Here is a 19,511-nt window from a genome sequence, read left to right on the forward strand (position 1 = left end):
CCGGAACTTGCTTTTCCAATTGTCATTTTGGGCAGTGTGGTTTGTAAACACAACCACTACTATTCATCCTTCACCACCAAACCTTGCCACCATATCATCCAATATCGCTATCCTTTTATCAACCTTACTGTCCTCTGTCATTCTTGTTTGTATGGCATATACATCAGAACCACCTAGAAAAAACAAAGGAAGATTTATCATTGTGTGTGTATTTTTTATTAATCACAAGGGCCGATTTCACACTTTGCGTTAGGCCTGGGTGCTCAATCTCGCCGATTAACTCTTCGGCGTGCCCGGAACCTAAGCCGCAGACCCACGCTGATGCACATAATTATGCTGAGAAATAAAATACTGTTGCGATATGCACTAACAAAATGTGTGTCTGCTCGATGAAAAGCCATGTTCAGTCACCCGTTCATCGGCTTGATCGGCCCAATTCCTGCATTTCTCCAGCCGGCTTATAACACTTGACAACAATACCCTTACAAAATAGTGTCCTTGAGTGCGTTGATTCTTTGCCGGATTATATCGACTGATCCGCAAATTGCTCACGGTGATGATCATGAAAACGTTTTAAAACGTTTTATATGAAACAATGCTACAAAAACATTTTTTAAATGTTGTCAAAATGTTATTGTACAATATTTTTACAAACGTTTTTCCAAAATGTTGTAAAAAAATATATTGTCAATATTTTTAATAACATTGTAGTAAAATATTTGGCAGCAAGTTTTCAGAAAATGTTTTTGAATGTTATGGAAACGTTTTATACGTACCCTTTATATATCCTTTATATAACCCGACATTTAAACGTTTTCTGTCAATCTTTGCTAACCTTTTGCGAATAATGTAAAAACGTTTTGTGTTTGCTGGGAAGATAAAAAACATGCTCATCTGACAAGACATACAGTTCTTCAACCTAAATAAACTTGCACACTCATATAATAGAATGGTAGATGAATGGGTTATTCCAGTTGAAATCCATACACCCCTATGAAAGAAGTAATTTTAATCTCCCACACAGGGAGTATGCATTTTAAATTCCCATTCAGGTAACAACGCAGGGGCGTATTATAGCCAATACATTTTTAGGAGCTGATTTAATTTAGGAAAAGTGGACTTTTTATGTCGATATTTGTACTTTGTAAGTGCAGAATTACCAAAGCTGTACTTTTTTTTATTTAAAAATGCACTGTTTCGCCGGAAAATGTTTCGAATTGTCATTATTGGGCAGGGTGGTTTGTAGATGCCATCACCACTCTTTCTACAGAGCCTTACTACGCCCCGGGTGTGTATAATTGAAGACAAAAATTTAAAAAAATTAAAGAGACTAGTTAGCGTCTGACGTCACGGTTAATAGCGCGTAGAAGGAAGGTCGATTTATCTGGTTCCGATCGGAGAAAAGGAATAGCGGAAAATGGCGAAAATTACTTTTATAAGGCAAAAAGCAATTTTTCTAGGCATTATTGACACGGTGCCTTCAGGGAAAAAAGTTTCCTACTAAAGACCTAACTTTTGAGATGATTTGTATGTTTGAAGGTGCAAAATTAACAATAAGGCGCATGTTTTACCGCCGCGTTCAGCAACTCATAATTATCATCACAACACTTGTAAACAAACCGTGCTCGAGTTTGATTGACAGATGACGTCAGACGCAAAACTAGTCTTTTCATCTCTATCTTCCATTATATTTATAGTTATTTTTGTATTGTTTTATTTCTTCTTAACCTGGGACACTCAATCAGTTGAAAACACAATTAATCATCTGTTCTTCCTTGAGGCCCCGGATCCGGAAGTATATAATAAAAGATCACACAAAAATAGATATTATGTGTTTCTAGCCAATATCTAGCAGTTTTATTTTAGAAATTTACCCAAATTTTGCCACGACATCGTCCAATATCTTCCGCTTTTTATCACCTTTTATCATCTGTATCAGTCTTGTATGTACGGCAATTGCATCAGGACCAGCTGAAAAAAAGAAGTATCATTTGCGCGCTTTGAGGAATCTGAGTATTCAGAAAGCGTGGATAAATGCCGTTTTATTATTGTTATTGTGTTTCTAGCCAATTTGAAGCAGTTTTATTGTAGAAATATACCAAAACTCTGCTACGACATCGCCGATATCGCTTTTCCTTCAACATTAGGTCACCATTAAGGTACATGTATTTTAGTGGAACCTTTTTTTGTAAGCACGGAATGTACATCAGGACCAGCTGAAACAAGAAATGAATGATGCTGATAAGCTGATATTCCATCGCGCTAAGCGACGAGAGATTGTATACCAATGAGGTAGAGTGGGGATGCTCGCTTTCACCAATCGCTCACCGAACCCCGTTTCGTTTTTTATTTTTGTGTTGATGAGATTATGTTTGAGAGTGTAACGGAAATATATTTGAGAATCTCGTTAAATGGAGATTTTTTCCATAAATGATATACTTCCACTGTCTTAGTGGGCACTATGACGTCACCTATAGTATTCTATTGGTCTACATTCGACTATCTCTTATCTTATTTATCCGCAGGACGATAATGACCGATAGTAAAGACATTAATTAGCATATGAAAAATACTTCATATTTCATTACAAATTTGGCTTGTTGTGGGGATCAAGGTCATCATGGTTGAATATAAGAATACGGCAAAGAAGACTCTATGACCTCAATGGCCTAGCCCTGCCTAACGTAGTGCAGATCAACAGGTCTACAGCAGCTTGATTGAAACGAGGGCGTTTTATTTGAAATCACGGATATCTTGAATCTTAAATTCTACATGGAAATTTGCTCCCAGCTGTATCAAATTTATAAATTCCATTCAACAACTCTTGCCAAGCGTTGTAAATCTGTGATGAATCTACACTTTTCCAGTAACGTATACGTAAACGCAAGGTTACACGTACTCGTTACGCGTGAGCGCGTAAAATTTGTCATGCCTGGAACTTTTGCGTAAACACTTTCTTAATATGTTATTAATGTAAGCTAAACATTACCGTTTTATTCTTTAGCTTTATTGCTGATATCAACAGAGAAATCATCGGCGCGTCTGCGTGGTTTACTTCGCTCGGGCAGCCCTCGCGAAGTAAGCCACGCAGACGACGCGCACGCATCGTTGTTAATCGGTGATGAACAACGGTGAAACATGATTGAATCATAGACAAGTCTACCGCACGAACATGCAACATACAAGCCAACTAATTGGGTAGAGTAATGTTATAAATGTCATAAAATATAAATTCGTCTTCCATTATAATAGCTATAACGGATCCGGAAGTAAATAATAAAAGATCACACAAAGACATCAAAATGAGTTTTTAGCCAATTTCAAGCAGTTTTATTGTAGAAATCTACCCAAATTCTGCCACGACATTGCCCAATATCTTCGCCTTTTATCACTTTTTTATCACATTTTATCATCTGTATCAGTCTTGTATGTACGGCAATTGCATCAGGACCAGCTGAAAACAAGAAGTATCATTGTGTGTGTATTCAGAATGTGTTTCTAGCCCATTTCAAGCATTTTTATTGTAGAAATCTACCCAAATCTGTTACTACATCGCCCGATATCGCTTTTCCTTCATCAGAAGGTAACCATTAAGGGGTGTGTATTAGAGTGTAACCTTTTTTTGTATTCACGGAATGTACATCAGGACCAGCTGAAACAAAAACAAAGGAAGAAATATCATTGTGTTTGTATTGTTTTTTTAAGTTCTTTGTTGGATTCGTATTCGACGCAATCAGTACATCGTGCCTTAATTGTTCGAATATCAAATAATGCCCAGGCTGCGAGTACCTCGGACAAATAGCGATTATACTTTGTTCGGTTTATTAGCGAAGGCTTGTAACATGCGTAAATGGGAACCAGCTTATGTTTTTTTTTATTGACGCGCTCAGAGAAAATAACATTCTCCTTAAAGCGGAACAAAGTGTAGTCCGTATGCACCCCGGATAGAACATGAATGAGGCTGATAAGCTGATATTCCATCGCGCTGAGCGACGAGAGATTTTAAACCAATGAGGTAGAGTGCTTTTTGTTCCGTTGGGAATGCTCGCTTTCACCAATCGCTCACCGAACCCCGTTTTTTTTTGTGTGTGTTGATGAGATTATGTTTGAGAGTGTAACGGAAATATGTTTGAGAATCTCGTTAAATGGAATTTTTTTCTATAAATGATACACTTCCACTGTCTTAGTGAGCACTGTGACGTTACCTTTGGTATTCTATTGGTCTACATTCGACTATCTCTTATCTTACTTATACGCAGGACGATAATGACTGATAGTAAAGACATTAATTAGCATATGAAAAATGCTTCATATTTCATTAATTTGGTTTCTTGTGGGGATCAAGGACATCATGGTTGAATCTAAGAATACGACAAAGAAGACTCTATGACCTGCCTAACTTAGTGCCGACTAACATGCCTACAGCAGCTTGATTGAAACGAGCAGGCACAATGTGTCCTGTTAAATGTGATCATCTGAGGGCGTTTTATTTGAAATCACGGATATTTTGAGTCTTAAATTCTACATGGACATTTACTCCCAGCTGTATCAAATTTATAAATTCCAATTGGTTTTATTTACAGTAACCATAGACAGGTCAACCACACAAACACGCAACATACAATCCAAATAAATAGTAGTTTAATGTTATAAAGTGTCATACAAAATATAAATTGTGGACATAACAAGAACATCTAATGTTTTGTGGCTTTTTGGTGGAAGAAGCAGGCGTTCCAATAAACATAAAACTGATGGGTATGCCAATTATATTGATACAGAATGTACAGAGAGAATTGAGCCTGCTAACACCACCAACATGAAATCATAATGTACCGTTGTACTTACCGTCGCTTGTTCGGTGTGATGTTCTCCCGGCCACTTCAGAACGCACAATTGCCTTGTGCGGTCCTTTCTGTCCTTCATAGCCAGTGACATATTCTGCTGAAATCATCACTGCTACCAACATAACGACGATCATAACACGAGCCAACATCATGACATTTATTGTAGATACCTGCATAAAAAGATAAGAGACAGTGTATTGTTGATAAATAAAGCCAACATATACGATGCAATTTCAATTGCTAGGTCCATTAATCAGTGGGTGAGTTATGTGCTCACTGACAGACACACTCAGCAATTGGTCAAAATACACAATATATTATATTTATTTTTATTTTACTCACCGTTAGTGTTTTGTATACGTCTTGTGTGGTTTCCAACAGGATAATGGATTGGTGTCCAGGCAGAATGCTAGTGTTGTGAATATGTCTTGTCTGGTGGCAGGATACGTCTCATCTAATGGACCGGTGTTCAGGCAGAAAGCTTTATATTAATATTTTACTCACTTATTATTAAATCTATATTGATATTAATATTTAATAATAGCAGCTAACACTGGTAAAAACGCATGTACAGGTGCTAATTTAGTAATTATTAAAAACAATATATCGCATTTATTTAAATGATCTAAGCAAACAAACAGAAAGAATACGAGAAGATTAATTAATTAATTAATAATAATACGAAGTCCCTTAGCGCTTAAACATGAAAAACAAAAAACAAACAATACCTACACAATACAAACAATACCTACACAATACAACCTACATACATTTTGTGCGTGTGGTGTAAATCAACAATGTAAATTAGGGGTTCATTCATATATTTTCATGACTAAACGGTTGTTTATCATTTTGTGATTCTTATTTCATCAAAATAATAACAAAAAATTACAATTATCATTATTAAATATTATGATTTCCCTTCATTTTTCCTACCGGCGATCGCACATCCGGGACACCGGGCATAAACGCTGTTTATGCCCGGCTCTCGACCAATCACGCGTGCCGTTACATAGCGTGTATGTATGAACATGAGATAATTTTTTTGACAAGTCGATCAAGAAATATTTTGTGATTTATAGTGCCAAAAGCAGCGGAGTAGTCGAGAAGAATGAGCACGGCTTCATTACCTTTATCAATAGCAAGCAGAAGATCATTGTAAACACGAAGTAATGCCGTCTCGGTACTGTAGCAGGGCCTGTATTTTTCCACGAAGATTTTCACTGCTGTATTTGGGATATACAGGCTCTAACAATATTGTTCTCTCATTTAGAAATGACTATCCTCTTTGATTGATGTTATCTCCATTATGGCATTTGACTTGACACCTATGTTTCAATGGACATTTTATTTTTGAAAAGACCCCCGGGAAAAGACCATACATACAATACATACAAAATATTTCATATAGCCCCCTCACGAAAACTAGTACATTGCATTCGTGTTTGCTCAATTAGCATTTTGTGCAAATTTTATTACACAATTTATTGCCGTTCTTTTTTTATGGACCTTTTCATTTTACATGTAAAGCCTATGGAGATTAATGTTAGAGAAGGTTGAAAAAGGCGCTATAGCCTCATTCACTTAAATGCTCATTAAAAAAATGAACAGCAACAAATTGTGCAATAAAATTAGCACAAAATGCTACTTGAGCAAGTACAAAATATAATTATATACTTCTGGAGAGGGGTCTATAGCTAAAACAAAAAAATGTCCTATACATTAGTGGTTATGAAACAAAGGTGTTGAATGTGTTGTCTTATTTCACTATCATCTTCTTACTTACTTCTTTAAAGGCAAATATAATTATATTTCAATGGGTCTTGTTTTTCTTGAGTTAAGACCAATACTATATTAAAACGACAATTATGGCGTTATCCTCCTCCCAAGAATCATGCATATGGGGCGAAAAACCTCATCATAACTTGTCTGCAATCTTCACTTTTTATATTTTTTGTTGCAACCATCTTTTAATAATGTCACCTTATACTCGAGTGGATTCATGACTGTTACTGTATATTTGGTTTTGCCTTAGTGAATGTTAAGTCCAATCTTTCTACTCTTTTTAGTCGTGTTCACACGGTCTGACATAAGTCACTTGTTACCGGTAATGTCACCTTATACTCGAGTGGATTCATGACTATTACTGTATATTTGATGTTGCCTAGGTAAATGTTAAGTCAAATCTTTCTACTCTCTTTAGTCGTGTTAACACGGTCTGACATAAGTCACTTGTTACCAGTACTAGAGAGATTGCGGAGAGGCGTTCACTGCAAACGCCATACGGGTTACGGATTTCTGCATTTTGCGGTAGAACGTCATAGTCCCGCTCACATCCAAACTAGCCTCCTACACAGCCAGTTTGTGTCGGTCCTAACGCTCGTCGTTCCTAGTATGTTCGTGATAGCCGCATAGAGTCTGAACCAAGACTACGTGTAAACGCAATTGCAATCATGATGGCGCTATGCTAAGACAAACAATCTAAAGGTAATAGGAAGCACCCATTGATTCACCTTGGGTGCATCGAACCAGAGAAGATTATCTTCTTTCATCGAACTACTTTCCTCGGTATTGATATGCAAATACGACTGGCTGTATCTATATATAATGCTCTAACTTAGCATTCAGTCCTGTTTAGCGATATTTGAGTTTTGCGGGCTATTGGAAAATGAGTATAGGCCTATGTTCACACGTGTATGCTATTTGCTACAATAGACACTTAAATATGTTTGCCAAATGATATTTTACTATAGCATTTCGAATTTTGGCTTAAAATGTTGTTGTATTATTTTTTCAGTATAACACGAGTTTTCATGATTTTTATATAAACATACATCGATATGTTATCAAAACGTTTTAACTAAAACCAAAACCACATGCATTATCATGTTTTAAAAACATGTTGGAGTTTGCTGAATAGTATCCATAAGCAAAACACTTCGACAGCTGTTTAATGCACAACGAAAAAGCAAGGCGAAAAATAACGTTGCACGAACTTCTGTTCCCCGTCCCAAACAGACAATTATACCGCATTTATGCCGTAACACGACACAATCTTGCCTAAAACGTCTCTTCGCAAGCTGATTTTGGACGGCATTTTCCACACACAAATGAATAGGCAATCTGCCCGTTCGAATTCGCGTCGAAAAAATCGAAATTTGTTCACTTCTTCTTGTCTATACGAGATCAAATTTGAACCCCAAAATGGATTTTATTACATGTCGGACTCTACTTGTTCTATTAGGATACTTTGATTCGTTTCATAACATGACAAACATAACATTTTTCTGCATTTTATAATGCGTTTTTTTGTCATTTTGGAACGTCATTTTTTGCTACCAACCGCAACGTAATCGCCTTACGGTAATTCCACGATTGACCAATTCACAATAGATTTCACCCTCTAGAGGGCATAATAACCGATTTTCGATTAATGTAGCTTGCCGTTCGCGTTCCCGTGTCACGTTTCACGTAAATTTCGCAATCTCTCTATTGAGTGACTTATTACCGGTAATAAGTGACATATTGGATATTTTTAAAATTACTTTCTTTTGATACTGAACATCATTACACGTATCTCTGTTTTACATTTCAGGTTGGAAGACGAAATATTTGCTCACATTTCTGGCGTTTTTCATCCATTCAACTCTTAACCGTGGATACTAACAGGTAAGCTTTTTATGTGCAACGAAAGCGTAAAATTAATAGATAATTGAGTTTGTTCTTCCCTGAAGTTTGATTGTATAGCTTCCTTATGACTAAATATTACCTCACTGGTCTTATAAAAACAATCGAATTGAATCAGATCAGATCAACTTTATTATCCATCCATATCGCAGCAACGATTCACCCTTTCGGTAAACATGGTAAATCCCATAAGCTTGTGCGATTTAACCTTGTACATCACGCAGATGCGCACTTTGTTATTGCGCATTCACCATGTATTTACCGTATTTAAATGGATGAAGTGAAGAGAGAAGGCAGCAGGTACATAACCAGCAGCGGGTGTAGGCAGGGCATGGCATCCTAGTATTACGTAACAAACCGGAAGATGTAGTGTAAGTCTAGACAATAGGCGCCATATTGTAGGAGTGTTAGAGTTCATAGAGGAAACGTTAAAGGTTAGTAGAAATAGGTCACCCAGGCACATCACTAATGTGTTTCACGAGTTGTAATACCGACAGGTAAAAACATTGATTTCTTAAAATTCTCCCGATTTTTTAAATTACTAAATAAGGTTAGTACTTCAAAACATTCTTTGGTGAATCTATGCAATATGACGGTAATTTTTGAAACATCTATGAATCAATCTTAAACATTTTTATGATACACCTGTCAATAATTTTTTTTGCGCATGGTCAAAGCATGCTCTTACGCTATCCACAGACTATCCGGTGGAAACTTCAAAGCAACGATCATGCGTTAATATTTACAAAATGGCGAATGATGTAGTTTAAGTCGAACAATAGCGTGATGTAGTTTAAGTCGAACAATAGCGTGACGTAGTTTCCGGCATTGTTCCTATGCACTTTCACCCTCCTGGTGTAGGGACAATGACACTCGGAAATAAATTAAGGTGAAATCAGGACCGAAACAATAAGATTGAAAGTCAAATTAGCCCCTTATGGGCCCTCTTTACCCTCCCAGCAACCAGGAGGGGAAACAGGGCCCCTCTTTTACCGTGAACTTTGCCACGTGCTTCGGAATGATCCAACTGGTTAGTTACCTGGAAGATGGTTCAAGGTATCCGTGAAACCGTCTCGCCTTAAAACAACTTAAAGTAACGCAATAAAACAACAATAGATGCAACCCTACCAATCGGAATCTACTGAAAACATATGGAGTGTTTTTAATCGATCTAGCAGGAACAAGAGATCATGCCTTTCTCACAAAAACTAAACAATCTTGGAAAGAAACATTGTCGACCAAATGAAGTCACTGTGGTGTATGACCCCTATAGAACTTGGTTATAGAACTTGGTATTTTAGGGTATTTATGAATAGTTCTGAGTTCTGCTAACGTCCCATGTTGGACGGTGCCACCGGTTTGTAGATAATACCCGAGTGCACACAAGTAATTTAAGACATTTATGGCACACACCGACATCGCCTGGCTAATAATTACTTTGTCAGCAGAGACGCTAAAATAAATACCCGGGATCGGTACACGTGAATTTGCTATGCACGAGTTTGATATAAGAAGAAAATCTTTGGATACCGGGGTAGAAAATGATGAATATCTCCCGTAATGATTTCGTATAAAGAAACCAGATGTGGTTCCTTGCACTTGAATATATATATTTTGAACAGATATGATAGTCGTTAGCTTGCGTCGTGAGAAAGTAGCGTGCGTCTTGAGTCAAAAACTGACAATAATTCTGATTTATATGTGCCGAATTATATAGCTCAGTGTATTGGCCAATCGTTGAGGTATGTCTAAAACCATATGACCTATGGCGTACCGTGCACGACTCACACACAGCGAGGTCAGTAACCGAGCTAATCGGGGCTATTGTCAGTAGCCTTAGTCAGATGTCCTTCGGCCCATTATGCGACTCAAAACTATTTTTCAAACAGGTCGATACAAAATGGCCATGCGTGGCGGTGGATTCAACCTACCATGGCGATTTCTGCCATGAAGATATCGGGGCGATGACACTGTGTGGCAGTGTCACTTTTCCTAGAGTTTCATAACAGTGTGGATGTGATCAGTATCTTAAAATATGAGCTGATATTCTATCTGGAACATTAGTATTGTTTATTTATTAATTTCATCATTGAGTTTACCATTGAGTTTACCTTCATCATTAACCTCCCAATCAATGAACATAATTAGTCTCGCACTACTGAAGGCACGTCTTTTTGTGTGACTTAACATGTCTACAGGGTGTGTTAAAATATTGCGATAATTAAAGACGTGATCTGACATATCAAGTAAATCAAATACAGGCTGTATCAAAATGATTGGTACCCATCAGTTTTAATGGTAATTGAAAAGCCTGCTTCTTCCAAATGCAACGTAGGATCTTCTTGAAATGACCATAATAATGGATAGTTATATAACTGTTTATCACATAAATCAACAAATTAAGTCGATCCTATCTTGCATTTTGATGTGACAGTCATATCCATACCACTGGTAACAGATGGGTACCAATCATTTTGATACAGCCTGTATCATGTGCTATGACACTGTGTCATGTGTGAAAATTTATTAGAGCAGCTGAACATGACGTCTGATATAATATTGTCTGCTGATTATCTGGTGTGTGTATAGGCCAAAGGGTGTTTGATAATAAATCCAGACGTAATACAATAATGAAGACGTCGGTAATATCACCAATGGGACTCAAAAAGAAAGAAACAGAAGTCATTGGCAAACTGAAATTGACATTAACATCCCACTATTATTTGGCCCAACTTTATGAGTATAAATTTCACTCACAACGACTGCTGATACCTGAATACCCTTGGCTAAATTTGTTCTAGAATATGGCCGGCGATTTGTCCGCCATTTTATTTTTTACAGATGACTTGACCTTTTGAGGTCATTTAGTAGACTTGCTTAACAGTCGTTTTTGTTATCCTAACTACAGTTTGCACATTGAAAAGTGAACTTCGACGTACGTGGCGCGAAAACACATGCCGTACTTTTTTCCCATTTACATTTATGTTTCAGCCGAGACAGTTACGTTTGCGGCTGCGCATCGGTTTAAGGATGACCACTTCCAGCTGTAGATATAAGTTTCGTGTATCATAGAAATCAAAACGTGTTTCTAGTCCATTTCATGCAGTTTAATTTTGAAACTGCCATATTCACAGAGTATAACATGATAAAGTGATCTGCAATATCTAACCAAATTTGTGCTTTGTAAACATATCTTTTACAGTACGTGTTATCCTTTAGAGATATCGGTAAATCTTTGCCTTAGATCTGGTAGACCGTGCCGAGTTCTTGTATCTACAGCATGTAGACCTACATAAGGGCCACCTGAAAAAAACAAAGGAAGAAATATTACTAATGTTGTTGTATTTTTTTAAAACTTAGTCACAATGGCATGATTTTGTCTAGTCTGGAGAGAGAAATGACTGGGAACCACATACTCTCGGCAACCATAGTGGCAACCGCTCTGACGCACTGGTCATCTCTCAATCGCAACTCGAGGCTTCGTCTCTGTCCCTCTCAATCGCGAGTAGTCTTTGACGATGAGATATATGATATAGGTATATAAGAGGCATATGATATAGGTGAACTTTTCACTTGTTGATGGTAGCGACATTATTTAGCATAATAGTAAAACTCATAGATGGCTCATTCATATTTCATATCACAAATTAGGCTTCTTATGGAGGTCAAGGTCATCAAACATGGTAGAATCGCAGAGTACGACAGGTGGTGGCCGCATTGCATTCTCTAAATTCAGTAAATTTTCATCGTCAACCCTGTTATTGAATGGGATTATTTTGAAATTTTAAAACGCTTGAAATATCCCAAACAAATAGGCCTATGTTGATAAATAATATAAATACAAGCTAAAACCGTTGTGGTTCGATAATGAACTCCACAAAACTAACCGACTATATTGGAAAATGCCATACGGCCGGGCGGTTTCACAAGTTGCCGGCTCGATCATGTCATCCGCCGCCTGAGTACGACAATATAAGAAGATTCTATGACTTCAATGGTCAAATCGTATGAACATCGCCACCTTTTAAGATCTCATTTACAAGCTAGACCACATAAACCCTACCCAACTTAGTGCAGAATAACATGCCTACAGCAGCTTAATTCAAACGAGCAGGGTGCACTGTTAAATGTGATCATTCACATCCGAGGGCGTTTTATATGAAATCGCGGACATTTTGAGTCTTTATTCTCCATGGACATTTACTATAGGCTATAACCAATTGATTGATTCCAATCAGTTTACAATTATTTACAATGATTAAAGACAACCACACGAACACGCGATCACTCTATTGTAGATTGATGTTATTAAAGTGTCATACAAATATAAATTATGGTCATAAGGGAATCTAATGTTTTTTGGCGTTTTGTGTGGAAGAAGGTGGTTTTCCAATACACATAAAACTGATCGGTATACCGATCATTTGATACAGATAAACATTGAGAAGTGAACCTGCTACAGGCTGTTTGGTACCCATCGTTTTTGGTGTTTATTGATAAGCCTGCTTCCCTATTATGCAACATTAGATCCTCTTGAATTGCCCAGGTTTTATAGTTTTACGACCTCTCATAGCATTTATCTAGCAATAAGGTATATAGCTCATATGTTGCATTTTATTGTGGTAGCCTTGTCCATGATAACTGTTAATTGATGGGTACCAATCATTTTGATACACCCTGTACAAGCAGCTTGTGAACAATGTGAACCTGCTAAAAGTAGCTTGTGAACCTGCTAAAAGCAGCTTGTGAACCTGCTAAAAGTAGCTTGTGATGAAAGCAAACTGCAACGGAGTGGACTTACGCTTGTTCGGTGTGGACTTTTTTCTTAAAACACGCTTCTTGAGCAACACCGGCAATTTCATTCCTTCTTTTTCATAGCCAGGGTTAGCTTCTGCTGAAATCACCATGGCTACCAAGATAACAACAACCATTACACGAGCCAACATCGTGAATATTATTGTAGATACCTATATAAAAAGACAGGAGACAGGGCGTTGTTAATTGTTAAGGCAAACTGTGAAAAAGGCGGGGAAAAGCAAGACACCTAAAAGCCTTAAAAATATATGTAAGAGAGAATGATGCAGTCATGTCTACAGTAGAATTCACCACGACCTTTGCAGGACTTAAACCCCATTAAAAGCTATTAAACCAAGATAACACTCATTGAAAACAGCTCAACTGATTAAATCAGGTCTTCTCTGGTTAAATCACACTACACATGTTTCTGTTTTACCTGTGCGGTATTGCAATGAACTGGTATTATAGTTTCAGTTGGGTAACCGATTATAAAGCAAACGAAAGGTAACAATACTATGTGGGCCTTTGTTCACGAAATGAGACAATAGTCTGCTTATTGTTAACCAGCATTCTTGAAAATGAGAAACATAATGGTTGTTGACTTCACACGGTTTGGAAATGATATTCTTGATATTTTTGGTGTTATGTGCCGTTTACATATCCTTCCTAAAACACAAAAGTGCGAATATTTCCAAACACCTAAATAAGCTAAACATTTAGGACATGTTACAAAACTATATTTTCTAGATTTTCAGAGAATACTTTAAATATTGGCCGGTTATTTTTCACACAGTGACGTTAACTAGGCAATGTCCTATTATCTATAACATACACTAAAACACCAAAGTGCGAATATTTCCAAACGCCTAAATTAGCTAAACATTTAGGACATGTTACAAAACTATATTTTCTAGAATTTCAGAGAATACTTTAAATATTGGCCGGTTATTTTTCACACAGTGACGTTAACTAGGCAATGTCCTATTACCTATAACATACACTAAAACACCAAAGTGCGAATATTTCCAAACACCTAAATTAGCTAAAAATTTAGGACATGTTACAAAACTATATTTTCTAGAATTTCAGAGAATACTTCAAATATTGCCCCGTTATTTTTCACACAGTAACGTTAACTAGGCAATATCCTATACTTCTAACATACACTATTTGTAGAGGTCACGCGTCAATGGTTAGAGCACTGTGTATTGTGCATAGGAAAACGGACAGTAACTGCAGTATGGTTCGACGTTTGACAGCGTTTTGACTGGAAGAAGCGGGTTTCCATTCAACCTAAAACTGACGGGTATACAGATGATTTTGATACAGAAAGTGAACCACATAAATACAGCATGTGATGAAATCTGTACCATTTCTATACTGCCAATTATCTCGCTGTAACCCGTACGAAACTCGTGGAGCTGATCCTGGTTTCGAAGGTCAATTGTGGAATGTCTAGGGTGTGCGCTCTAAGAAGCTGCAAAGTCCATGTGTTGTTGTTTAATAATGGTATATAGAATAATATGGGACCGTAGTGGTCAGTGACAACAGGTTAAGTGTGCTGAGGCTTGTGGATCAACGTCTAGGAATTGAGCTGTACGTAGCGCCCTTAAATGATTTTTTGAATATTTGTTTATTATTGTACTCACCGTTAGTGTTTTTGTGTTTATACGTCTTGTGTGGTTTCCAACAGGATAATAGACCGGTGTCCAGGCAGAATGCATTTGTATAAATATTTTACCCACTTCTTATTAAATCTATATTGATATTAATATTTAATAATAAAAACTAAAAGTGGTAAAAACACACGTGCACCACTGCTAATTATTAAAACAATTATCTGCAATACGCAGAAGTAATACGAAAAGATTTATTAGAAAAGTAATAAATCTCTTCTTTGACTCTTTGTCGTATTTCAATTTTCTTACTTTGATATGTTTAGTCGAGTAGAATGGTACAGGGCACATTGTCCAGTTTTCGATATTTAACTAAAAAATTAGTAAGAATCGTATTGGGAATGAGTCAACGAAGCATTTCTAAAGGTCTTGTGGTTCTTGAGTTAAAGCCAATATCATATAAAAAGGAAAGTTTTGGCCTTTTTCCTATCCCAATGAAAATTATAGATGTGGGCGGAAATCCTGATTATGATTTGTCTTTTATCTTCACTGTTTATATTTTAAGATATTTATGACCGCATCCACCTTTAAAGGAAATCTGTACCATAAACTAATCAATGGCTAATATAGTTATATACCCCTAAATTAGACATACCAGCCACTCTATACGAATTTCGGAATATTCCTAACAAAGAAAAAGCACTTTTAATCCTTCGTTTCTGCGATTCAAGGGAGCCGCCATGATAGCTGCTTGTGAATCCTTTCTGCCACAAACGGTAGTGTAACCTTTCACACAGACCCACGGCGAGCGTGTGTTGCTGTATGGCATTCGCGACCCCTACAGCGAATTTTGGTTTTTGTGCTGTTTTTACTTTTTGTTCTCAAAAGACATTGTTGATCATAAATATTACTTAAAATACATTTTTTATGTTCTTCTGTAGTTTTATGGGTAGAAATTGTCGCGTTTTCTTTTGAACGAATGTTGAATCTGAACTTTGGTAGTATTCGCTTCGTGTCACCAAAGTTCACGAGGGACGAGGCTTGTGGCACGGATTTCGCTGGTTTCAAAATCGGGGTACCGTTACAGCGTAATAAAAATACATCGGGTATCAATATGGCAGCCACCATGGATCGCAAACTCGCCACTAATCGTCGTAAGGAATTAAGAATTTCTCCTTTATTTGGACGTATATAAGCTTGGGACTTTTACTGTTTGTCGTTTTTATTATTGCTGCAACTATATGGCCATTGATTACTAGTAGTTTATGGTACAGATTCCCTTTAATATTGTTACTTTGAGTGGTATCTTTTTATAGCACATTAACCAACTAACATTTGAAACTCATCCTCCCTCTCTGTAAGATTCCGGTTATATCGTTCTCAGGGTGTATAAAAGTAACCTCTAAATTTAGCACATAGGCGAGGTTTGCTTGTTCTCTGTTGACAAGGGATAGTCTTCAATAAACGGCTCTTTTCAGAGCCATCAGTAGGCAAGGGGCGACCTGCATGTCTTATTCATAGGTAGTTTGTCTTAAAGAAGTCTGCGCTACTCCTGACGAAAGCTTGACAGCTCAAAACTTGTCCGACAGCGAACCCGCTAAAAACCAATTATTATGAACTCCCGTCGTAGAAGCCTATCCGACAATTAATTTGTAGTTCTTTATTTTACGTAGATCAAAACGACTACCCTGTGTTGAAAGGTAGTGTAAATTATAAATTTCAGGTGTGTACTAAGTCAGACTAAACTTTGGTGGCATCTATAATTATGGGCCATCGTACAAAGTATCGGACAAATTAGGACTTTTATTTCTTAGTCAATTAGATGAACTTACATGGAATGTTCATGGAAATGAATTCATTTTTTATTCATTCGGCAATAATCATGAAAATGGACTATTTCAGTTGAAACCCATGCACGCACTAAGGAAGACACACATTCAGGTAACCCCATTTTAAATTCACACTGTATGATCTATTAAGGATGTACGGATTTTATCTGAAATAGCCTATTGTAACAAACTCATCAATGATGATTGCCCTGGCAATAAAACATCAACAACTTAACATCTGTTTCAGATACAAAAACCAGGCGTGCCAGGAAATGTTGTATGTTTGGCGCTTAAAATGAAAGCATTGCTACATATAAAAGAAGTTTTCAACATGTGTTCTTACCGTTGACAGGGGACCAGCGCAATGAAAAATATTTGGAGGAAAATGTTCCCTTTGGCCCTAACCTCTAAACCATGTCCGCAGAGTGACTCAAGAACATTCATAGTTGTGTTTTCCTCTAAAGTATGAACGAATTCCCTTTTCACGGTAGAGGCTGTTAGTGCATGGCGCTATGGGTTTGGGATTTTTTCCTACATTTTTGGCATCCTTAAACCTAAAATGATAAAAAAAAATGATTGGTTCTATTTTTTCTATCCTCGTGGTTCCCACGAGGAGTTAAAGGTCACAGTCTGACAGTGGGGCCAAAAATCGGCCCATCAGTAGCCTTTATGAAGTATGGCGGACACAAAAGTACGCCCTCTCCTTTTGTGCCCGCCATATTTCAAAAAGGCTTATGCTTGAATATATCTCAAATTGTTCTTCTTATCACTGGAAATGAAAAAGCCGATCGTCATATTTTTCTACGGTGCTTAGTTCAGGAGTTATAAGGTCGAATAGTTAAAATGTCAACAGTTTCATACACAGAGGTCAAAATGGTCCGATTTCATCGAAAGTGGTCTCAAATTACTCTCCGTAACATACGATATCTCAAACATATAATTAAATAACAATTTTAGTGCATTTTAGTATTGTCATGTCCCCTTCAGAGTTCATGCAGCCAAAGTCGAATAGATTTAGAAGCATAACATTCGCTTACTTGCTTGGTATGCTTACCATGCTTACTAATAACATTTGACTCATGATTTAATCTGATTCTTCGGTTATACATTTCTTAAATAATTTAAGACCAATTTTGATTGAATTGGTGTATTTTGAAAATGTGGCTTCTGTGCATGAGATGTTTGACAGTTGCCCTTATTTGCTAGTGCAATATGACAATTAACTTTTTTATTCCTAGTATTGAGAGGAACAATTTGAGGTTTATTACAATACGAATTTTAAATTTTGACCCTATTATGACCTTCGACCCTCGTGGGAAGCATAGAGGGCATAGAAAAAATGGAACCAATTCTTGTTTTAACCTTTGAGGTGTAAGAATACCAAAAAAACATTGGTTCCACTTACTTATGTTGGACATCTAGATGCTAACTCTAAAATCACCTCATAGCGCCAAGCAGTGTGTATTAAAATTGGATCGATTGAGCCCATATTTATTGGTGGAGCTATGAGTTTTAAAATATTGGACAAGACGTAGTCGAGTCCAATATTTTAAAACTCATAGCGAGGCGTAAAGCATCCAATTTTATCATTATTATGTTTTGGAACCAATATTTTCACACACTTGGATGCATCAAAGCATAATAATGGTTAAAAACGGATGGAGATCAATCATTTTGATACAGCCTGTATATTCTCACTTCCCTGGTCTCGGTAAGATCTCAAACATGCCTATCCATCCGGCAATATATACAGTACGCTTGCACAGTGCACACTAATTATAATATAGAATGACTGGTGTATGGGCTATTCGAGTTGAAATCCACACACCCCAATGCGAGACATAACCTTAAATCTCAAACACAGGGGGTGTGAATTTCAAATCGAGTCACCCATTCAGGTAACCATTCAGGGGCGTATTATAGCCATGACATTTTTAGGAACTGATTTAGTTTGGGAAAAGTATACTTTTTATGTCGATATTTGTATTTTATACATCTATATATGTTTTTCAAAAATGCACTTTTTGCCGGAATTTTCTTTTCTTATTGTCATTTGTGGCAGGGTGGCTTATAGACGCAACCAACGCCATTCATACACCAGATCCTCACTACACCCCCGGGTGTGTAATAGCTATACCGGATTCGGAAGTAAATAATAAAAGATCACAATCATAGACATCAAAATGTGTTTCTAGTCAATTTCAAGCAGTTTTATTTTAGAAATCTAACTAAACTTGTGATTTTTTAACATCTTTTGCAGTCAGTGTCATGCTTTAGTCATGCCACCAACGCCCGGTCCGGGCGCTCCCCTTTTATCACCCTTTGTGTGCTCTATCATCCTTGTATAAACGGGATAAACAATCGGACCTGTTGGGAAAAAAAAAGAGGTATCATTGTGTGTGAGCATTGTTTTTTAAAGTTAGTCACAGGGGTCGATTTCTTCACACTTTGCGTTAAAGTCAAAATTGAATTTCTCAAATCAAATGGAATTGACTGATTTCGTAACTCAGCTTCAATTGAGTTGTTAATTCAATTCCGTGTCAAATATTATGATCAATATGAGTTGTTTAGGTTCTTCGACGCGATCACTGTTAATGTCAAATACACGGATAGCAGCAGCGGCCCGGATTTGGTCAAATGATCTAACTTGAAATTAAAATCGCTGTTTCGAGAAAAAGAGCTTTAAAGTTTGAAAACTTGCCGTTATCGTATAAACGTCGCCACCTTTTAAGATCTCA

At 37.0% G+C, this 19,511-nt stretch overlaps 1 protein-coding gene across 1 annotated transcript in view; it reads left to right on the top strand.

Annotated features, from left to right (window-relative positions):
- Window positions 1-19,511, top strand: part of LOC140161630 (uncharacterized) — a 118,536-nt gene that overhangs the window by 18,482 nt on the left and 80,543 nt on the right. Inside the window, exon 2 of the mRNA XM_072184931.1 lies at window positions 8,440-8,513. The gene's annotated coding sequence lies outside the window, so the exon portion shown is untranslated. The remainder of the gene's footprint in view (window positions 1-8,439; window positions 8,514-19,511) is intronic.

This window comes from Amphiura filiformis, chromosome 10, assembly GCF_039555335.1.
Source record: "Amphiura filiformis chromosome 10, Afil_fr2py, whole genome shotgun sequence".
In the NCBI taxonomy this organism is placed as follows: domain Eukaryota; kingdom Metazoa; phylum Echinodermata; class Ophiuroidea; order Amphilepidida; family Amphiuridae; genus Amphiura; species Amphiura filiformis.